The sequence below is a fragment of the Cynara cardunculus genome, assembly GCF_001531365.2.
Source record: "Cynara cardunculus var. scolymus isolate 2C chromosome LG 5, CcrdV1, whole genome shotgun sequence".
Taxonomy (NCBI): domain Eukaryota; kingdom Viridiplantae; phylum Streptophyta; class Magnoliopsida; order Asterales; family Asteraceae; genus Cynara; species Cynara cardunculus.
The window spans coordinates 16860085-16870166 of record NC_037532.1 but is presented as its reverse complement, the minus strand read 5'-3'; positions in this window follow the sequence as shown (position 1 = coordinate 16870166).

The following is a 10082-nucleotide window of genomic DNA, read 5'->3' as shown; positions in this document are numbered from 1 at the left end:
CATTGAATTAAAATAAAACATGTTATTTTCATAAAAAATAATTAGAATGTATATATAAATAATTTATAAAAAAGTTAATAAATGTTGTAGTGGGGACCACTTTTGAAAGTGGAGGTGAATTGCAGGTGTGTAGGTGGTAATTGCAAAAGCTGACGTGACACAGTTGAAAGTATAGTAGGTGAATTGCAGGTGTGTGGAAGATAATTGCAAAAGCTGATGTGGCACAATTGAAAGTGTAAATGGATTGCAGGGATGTGGATGGTCTTATAATTTAATTTAAGTTTAATAATGAAATAATTTATTTTTGGTTTAATAATATAACATTTTATAAAGATAATAATTAAGTATTTTGTTAGAACTCAATGATTATCCTAATTATATTTTAGATTTTTTATATTTAAAATGAGATGTTTATCCTATATTTGATTGTGTTTATCTGCAGTTAGTTACACAAATTCAGTTATGAGATGAAATCGGATATGGATGAAATTGTTTAGGGATGAATGAGTTTAAGAGTTTTAAGTGTTTAAGAATTTTTAAGAGTTTTAGTCAAATGTTTTATAATATAGTAAGTATAGATAATTGAATTGTTGGATTTCACTGTTTTTATAATATATAGAGTTTTTATCATTACCACCATACAGATGCACACATGTGTATAGGGTTAAGTTTAAGAAAAAAAACCATAAAAACAAAGTAAAAAATGGAGATACGCTCTTGTAATCATTAGTGACTTAACATAAATTGCATTATTTTTACAACAAAAGGGTATTTTGGTACACACTAACATTGGATATTCAATTGACATAAATACAATCTCTTATATGAAGTGGATTACCAAAAAAATTGAAATCTTCTATTATCGTTAGAAAAATATACAGGTAAACGAAATTTACAAACAAAAACCTATTTCATAATTCACCAAAAAAAAAATCTTCAGAAAAATATGTCACAACCAATTATTCGTGTTCTTCATTTTTGGGTTGTTGCACATATGACTAAGTCACCTCATTCGTCGTCTTTCATTTTCTGGACAGTATGTACATGTGAATAAGTCATCATATTCATCGTCTTCATTTTTCTAGGCTACAAATGGATTCAAAAGATAAATCATTTAAAACTATTACATATGCATATGTATATAAAAACCATAAACACATATTTTCAAAAGATGAATGATTAGATACCGTTACATATGCCCATGCAAAATAATATCCATTAAAAAGTAACTTAATATTATTGCACATGCACATGTGCATAAAACCCAAAGATATGAATATTTGAATACTGTTACTTACGCACATTGTGCATAAAACGTAGGAAAACATATTTTTAAAAGATAGTTGATTGAATATAGTTATCTATGCAAATATCCATAAAACTCAGAAAAAGAGTAATTTAAACTTGTTACCTATGCATATGTGCATTAAACCCAAAAGCACCAATATTCTAAAGATGGATAAACCTATGCACATGTGCATAAAACTCAGAAAATCAAATTTTAAAAAGATGAATAATTGAATATTGTTACCGACGACAATATATGATTTTGTTTCAAGAACAACTATAAGGAGAAGAATTTTTGTTGAAAACCTACCTTTAGTTGACATTTTTGTGATAATCGATTAGGTTTACAAAGTTTTAATGAAGAAGATTGATTTTTCGTTGGGTGTGGATGAATCATCAACAGAGAGATTTGCCAAGGAGAAGATCCAAAGAAAGAGGAAGAAAGGCAACGGCAATTCTTCTTTGGTCGATTTTTTCTACATATGATCACACTCTTGCCTTCACTCATCTCATGTTTGTATACGACCATAAAAGATAGAGAGAGAAGGGGGGGGGGGGTTTAACATATGAGAGAGAAGGTCCATGATTTTAGAGATTTAAAATAGAAGAAAAATATATGATGATTTTTTTTATCCAAATTTGCTCTTCAATATTATGTAAACCCTATTTTATTTGTCCTTAATCTTTAAGTTATTAACATGTATGCCACTATCATATTGACCCTTCATTTTTATGATCAAAACGGTGCAAGAGTGTTCCCCAGTTTTTCATTTATTTTATGATTTCATTAAACTTTTCTCTCTCTCTCTCTCTCTCTCTCTCTCTCTCTCTCTGCGTGTGTGTGTGTGTATAGTAAAAATGTACCAAACTCCCAATACAAGGTGTGAAGCTTCCAAAATACAACAAATGTACCACTAGGAAGAAGTTAGAGGTTATGGGTGCAAGGAGATCAAAACCCTAGTTTAAAGGATGGTTTAGAAGTTTACCATTAACTTTTAAGAGCTCCAAAATCACCAACAATGGTAGATTTCCACTCCTAGGTTTGAACCCCTCTCCGATTCCAAGGAAATCCTTCAAAATCCCCAAGAATACCCTGATTTCCAAAGAAATTAGCTAGAGAGAGAATGGAGAATAAATGAGTTCAAAAAGGTTGAAAGTGGGGATTTAGGGAAGTTGGGCACGCGGTGTGGCCCTTGGTGCTACTTAGGTCACCCGACCCCTTAACTCACCCTTCCCCGTGACATCTCAAGAACACACCAACAAAAGGCGGGGCACCTCGTGTCGTGCGACTTAGGCGCCCGAATTGTCTCTATTGTGCCTTCCCGGTTGGGGAGCCTTTTCATACGGCTAAGGCTACTGCCATAGGGCACCTGTTCCATTGATCTGCTCGATTTTGTCTCTTCTTCACCCCATCTAACTCCATAAGCTTAGGCAAATTTCCGTGCGACTTGGTGTAATAACCGGATCCTGGTTAATACTCAAGGTAATTGTTATGTGAATTAATTGTTTATGTGGATACATGCTTACATGGGTTATAATGCATAAGTATGTGTATTTCATGCATCGATTATACGCAAAATATGTGTTATATATATATATATATATATGTATATGCGCGCATGATTTTGTATGCATAAGTTTGTGTATGCATGAAAAGTTATGCATGCTTTGAATGGGGTTGTAAGCATGCATGCATGTGGGAGGAGTAGTGGCCGACTTTCCATATATGGAAAGTATAAATAGAAAGGGGTGGTTATCAGGCAAGGTTTCTTGTTTTTATTTTGGAATTTGGAGAGCAATTGAGAAGCGTGTTGTCCAGATATTCAAGAAGTTTTTCCATCTTCTTCAAAACTAAGAATTCTCATAAGGTGAGTACTTTCTAAAATTTCTTTTAAAAGCTTTAGTTATTAATCTTGTAGGAACTGTATATTTTTTTGAAAAAGAGTTGTGCGATTTAGAGTTTTTATCCGGACAAAGGGTGACCGGATTACCTCAACCGGACATAGTGTTGTTCGATTTAGTTATAAATCGATCATAAGGTCATACGATTTAATGACTTAGTGGGATTTTTAATTTTGTAAATCGGACAAAGGTTTTGAACGGAGAAGTATGAATACGACCAAGTGTTGTGCAGTTTAGCCTTAAATCGCCTAAGGGTCGTGCGGATTAGTTATAAACCGATCATGTATTAAGCGGTTTAGTCTTAAATCGACCAAGGACTGAGTGGACTATCTATTAATTAATCAAGAGTTGTCCGGATTTGATAAATCGGACAAATATATGTTGTCCGGATATGTACATCGGACAAAGGACTAAGGGTTGTCCGGATTTGATAAATCGGACAAGGGATAAATGACCGGGTAGTTGACCGGATTGCTTGTCCAGATAGCTTATATATCACTTGGTGAAAATTTCAAGGATTGGGTTTTCTTAGAGTTTTTATAATTTGGTAAGCTAATATTGGGTTTAATGTATATTATTATCAAAAAGGGGTTTAAATAAAAGATATGTTCCTATCAAACATGGTGACGTAAGTCTGTTTTGGTATGGAACTGAATTTTGAGAAATGTTTCTACCAAGCGTGGTGACGTAAGTCTGTTTTGGTTTGGAACGGGATTTTTGGGAAATGTTTCTACCAAGCGTGGTGACGTAAGTCTGTTTTGGTATGAAACTATATTTTGGAAAATATTCCTATCAAACGTGGTGACGTAAGTCTGTTTTGGTATGAAATTGGATTTTGTGAACTGTTTCTACCAAGCGTGGTGACGTAAGTCTGTTTTGGTATGAAACTTGTTTTAAGGGGTAGTTCCCCCAGACGTGGTGACTTTTGTCTGTTCTGGCTTGGAACTGGGAATTGGTACTTTCAGACGTGGTGAATTTTGTCTGTTCTGATAAGTAGCCATGTTTTGATAGAGGAATAAGAGTGGCATACCAATGAGAGGTGTACTTGGAATAAGGGAGGCATTGTCATATGTGGATATTATTATAACTCTTATTATTGTTATTAATTGGATTTAATAACTTTGAGTCATCATTTCTTTGTGACCTGATGAATTAGAGATATTATTCCTATTAGAAGTAATAATTTAGATGTTATTGAGAAGGGGAAATGGTTTGCCATAAAGGGCAAATATTGCCTTAAATCTTTCCGTTAAAGTTTACAAATGAATGATCTAATGATTCAAAGAAGCTTCGGTTACAATATTTGTTTCATATTGGGAACGTTGGATTTTAAAGCAGATGTATTTTATTAATAGAACTTAGGTTCTTGAGTTTATCTATTATATATGTCATTGAGAACTGCATTATTTGATTAAATTGCAATTATATCTTAGCAAAGGTATTTTACTATAATTTGGTACTAGTATGGGAACCGCGCATTGCGCGGTAACATGAGTGCTTTGATTAATGATGTGAGGATTGTCTATATAAATATATATTAATTGTTAATAAAATTATTAACAAATTATATTCAAATAATTCGAAAAAGTTAAATAAAATATAGTTAGTGAAATTTTAATACACACACACACACACATATATATATATATATATATATATATATATTGAGAGAGATTTGTTTAGTAATAAAGTTGTAAAACTAAATAAAATGAGTAATAATAACAACGAAAATATTAAGAAATCTGACACAAACTTARRAATAAAAAATACTACACAAAGATATGTTTCATTCAAAGGATGATGTACATGTATCATTTTTCATCTTCAACACACACCTTGACTTTAAAAACACAATAGTGAATGGACCAATCATACGATATGTAAAAAATCGCATACCAAACTTAAAACTTCAAATCTTTATAACCCAATAGATAAAATTATAATGCAATCAAAATCATAACATGAACGTACATAAAATTATAATACGACTAAACTTACGATAAGAACAGGCTTAAAAATATAATCCAATCAAAATCATGATACAAGCATATATAACATTCTAATACACTCTAAATTACAAAACAAACTTGCATAAAATCCTTACTTTTGATCATAATCAAAATTTTCCACAACCCAAACTTGAAAAGTTCAAATTTTCAAGACTTGATATATAAACGTTAAAGACTTCGAAAACCTGCAAACCRAAAAACGTTCAACATAAGTAAAAATTACATGGTGAACTTGAACATTTTAAATCTTCACTTAATACATAAGAGTTATAATGCAAACAAAAATCATGATACAAACATAAATAAAATTATAATTCAATCAAAATAATAAAACAAATCAATATAAATTTTTTACCTTATATTGCTACAAAAAAATCAAATATTGAACTTGAAGATTTTTTTCAAATCTTCATGACATAATGCATAAAAACTATAATGCAATCTAAATAACGATACAAACATACATAAAATTATGGGAGAAGTGAAAAAAAAACTATGAAGATTATCAATAATAATATGGAAGAAAAACCAAAGAAAAAGAAAATAAATTTATAGATGTATAAGATAGAGATAGAATTTGAGAGGGTGTGAGAGATGAAGATGAATAAATAGTTGTTGTTTATATGTATATAAATAAATGATTGATGGGAAAAGATGAAGGGTTTGGAGTTATGTCATTTGAATTAATATAGAAGGAGATGAATGGTTTGGAGATGAATGGTTTGGAGTTGAATGCAAACATTTAACAAAAAAACATAAATTGACAAAAAAWATATATAGTAGTGCATATTGAGAGAATGAAGGAGAAAAAAGAAAAATGAGGTTCTAAGCTTTAGGAGAGGCCACTTCAAACACTCATGGTTTATTATATATATATTATAATAATAATACATAAGAGTTATAATGCAAACAAAAATCACGATACAAACATAAATAAAATTATAATGCAATCAAAATCATGAAACAAATTAATATAAAATTATTACCTTATATTGCAACCAAAAAAGCAAATATTGAACTTGAATACTTCTTCAAAGCTTCATGACATAATGCATAAAAACTATAATGCAATCTAAATAACGATACAAACATACATAAAATCGTGGGAAAAGTGGAAAAAAAAAAAACTATGAAGATTATCAATAGTAAAATAGAAGAAAAACCAAAGAACTTGAAACTTCTTCAAATCTTCATGACATGATGCATAAAAACTATAATGCAATCTAAATAACGATATAAACATACATAAAATTATGGGAGAAGTGAAAAAAAAACTATGAAGATTATCAATAGTAAAATAGAAGAAAAACCATAGAGAAAGAAAATAAATTTAGAGATGTATAAGATAGAGATATTATTTGAGAGGGTGTGAGAAATGAAGATGAATAGATAGTTGTTGTGTATAAATAGTTATTGTTGATGAAGCTTAAATTCGAAAAAAGTTTATCATATCCTGTGATTATAAAATATCAAAATTTTATTCGAATTTATATGATCAAATCGTAAACACAATTTATATGATCCAATCGTAAACACAATCATATCCTATGATAACAACACATCCAACAATATTGAAAAAGAAATATGTAATAACAAATCACATTTTTTTAATGAATATAATTTCTACATACCTTTTAAAATATTTGAATTCTTCTTCAACTCTCACATTCTTCAACCCTCACTAAAGGATTTTATATGATTTCATTTTGTTTATTATTGAAACTTTAAAAAACAAATTTCATTAATAAATAAAAGAAAGTAAATGGAAGAACAAATTAAGAGTTGGATGTTAAAGTTGGGTATACAAAATTACAAAAATAACCCGTGTTAATTATGAGCTATACATTTTTCATCTAGGGGCAAAAAAGTCTTTAACATATTCAACATTTAAAAAAATAAAAAAAATGAGAAAAAAGATAAGAGAGGTTCTAAACATTAGAAGATGCCACCTCATTACCTTTGGTTTCTTCTTTAATATATATATATATAGATTTGTCACCCTGCATTTGCAAAGAAGGGAATTTACTCACTAGACCCTTCTGGTCTAACCCTCATTTTTCTGTCTTTAAAATATGCAATGCAGGAATGGCGGGGTCCAGGGATAATAAGGGAAAAAGAAAAATGTGATTATTTTCCTAATCTGATATCTGTTTTTGGAGATCTGCATGAGATTGCTTATTTTTGAAAAAACATGTTGTATTACATGTGATAGTACAAGATTTTGTTTTGAAGTTTTTCATATGTAGATTTTGTATATATAAGAATCCTTGTACTAGTGGGACCTTGTGATGTAAACTATAGTTTTATATAATGAAATATGTGTTATATGCAAATGTGRTGTTTGGGGATGTTACACTTGGGTTGCCCAATAAGTCACTTGAACCTCTAAAACTCCTTAAATTGATCAGATTTAACATTCATAAAGAACCTAAAACTTAATGGGATAGGGCTCACACCCGGTAGTTAATTCTTTCCAAAATGGCTACCAGATCAACCCAATAAGTCCTTAAAAATTATATTAGAAATTAAAATTACGGGTGTTGCAAATTAAGTTGTTCATATTATCTTAAATTTGTTCATATCCCCAATAAATTACTAGTCTTTTACCATCCTTTTAACATACTTTGTTCTTGCTAGAACTAGTCACTCTACTTTTTGGGACATAATTTGGTCTAGACTTGCTCTAAATTCTAGGAAGGGATATAAGTTCATTTGTTCTTTTCATCATAGCCCTTTGACACCCTTGTTAAAATAGTCAAACACATCAAAAATATGAGACTATTCCAAATGAGTTTAGGGGAGGGACATCGATACAAAAGGAGAGAGAAATAGATTTGTTGATCTCACATTGTTTTAAACAAAAAGATTTGTTGATCCATATATTTTGAGGATAGCATTACACACTTTATCTAGGTCCTAGTCTTGCATAAAGATATGCTGGTAAGATATATTTTACGTATTGGTAAGGGGGTGGAACTATTGTTAATGACATGTTGCTGTATCATTGGGTACAACAATGATCTGCTGAAATTTGTGTTTGTATCTCATCTAAAGTCTTGCACTCATGTTTCCTTTATATTATGTGAATCTTCAGTAGTTTAAGACCATACCAAACAATTTCTTCAAATTCGTCATATGAAGTTAGCCTTTCATCTTGAGATCTTTATACATATCCCAGTTGTATACAATACTTGGTCTTATCATTTTGTCACTTGTATTAGTTACCACTTAATATTGTAGATATACAATATTACCACATCAATTGATGCATATACACCATCAAAATGTGTTCTGTCAATGGATATATTCACAATGCATATCTACTATGTATGTATGTATATTTGCATTGATGCATATATTACCTGAAATTCAATAGTATATATGCTTCAATGAATATACAAAATTCTCATGGTTCTCAAAATTTATGTGGTTCTCACATAAATTAGCCTATATATAAGGAATAATCAAAAGAGAACTATAAAGATTGAGAACCATGAGATTTAGCTGAACCAAGTGCTCACTGTGTACTTTTGGGTAAAGTTCATCTCCACATCCATTTCTCTTACAATAGTTATCACTTTAGTTACAATGCTTTACCAACATAACAAATCACTATGTTGTTTTCTCTTTCATTGAAACTTACAAAAGGAAGTTCATAAAATCCTGTTGTCTTGGTAGACTACTCCACGTGGATACGATTTTGGTTCTTACCAATATACCACTTGAGTGATTATCATAGTGACTAGTGTTCTCTTGGCGCTGTCCATTGTGGACTGTTGGCTAACCACTTCATTTACACTTATTCTATGATGTACCATCTTCTCCTCGTTTTTTAAACAAAAACTGTAGACCTGTTCTTTAGAGTTCTGGATCTTACAAATAATTGTTTCTCTGTTTTTTGTTTTCTATAAATATAATTGATTGAACTTGTTGATTTTGGTCCTTAGTTTTATTTATTTTTATATGCTAAATCAAAGGTCCAATTTGTTCACAATTCTTGTTTTTCCTTTTGGAGCAAAAACTTTGATTGAATTTTTCGCTTGTTACATGATCATTATTGACGGTTAAAAAAATTACTTTAGTCATTCGGACGATTTATTAAACACAACAACCAAAAAACACTTTTGCTTTTTCCATACAGGGTTTAGGGCTGTTCGGTTGGTTTTTTATCAAGTTTTGTATGACTAAGTTGCCAATATAAATAAAGTTGTTTGTATGGATTTATCTAAATTGTTGTCTGGTTATTGCGCTGGATAAACAAGCTAAATGATATAAATGACTATTTTTACTCTTTGTTTACATCAAACAACAGTTGTAAATCAATCTTATTATATCAAGCAGATCAAGAACCTATATCAAGAACAACGAGCAGTTCTTTTTGTGGATCAATATTTTTTACAACTTTTTAATCACTTTTTGTAAATCAATGTAATTACATAACATAAACATGAACAACATGCAAATCAGTAACACATATCATTAACAATAAGAAAATTGATGTAGATCAAACTTTTTTACAACACCTATGTCCATATCTGTAATCAACGCCAAAAAAAAAAGATTTGTAACCAAAACCCTAAACCTGAATACAACATCAATAACCAAAGCAAAAAGCAAGATCCATATCGAGATCTGCAACCAAACCAAAACCCAATTAGTTGTAATCGAACAAAAATCCAAACCTAAGAGATAAATAAGTAAGCAAGGGTGGGAGACGACAAGGAATGAACATGGATGCAACAAAGAACCAGGGTATCACAGGAGAACGAGAACATCGACGAACCAAGAACAAGTTTGAGGGATATTGATGTGCTGAAATCGTAAGTGTGCACACAGTGGGCATAAAATCCCCAAAGTGGCGGTGCAAGTGCACGCCGACACTAA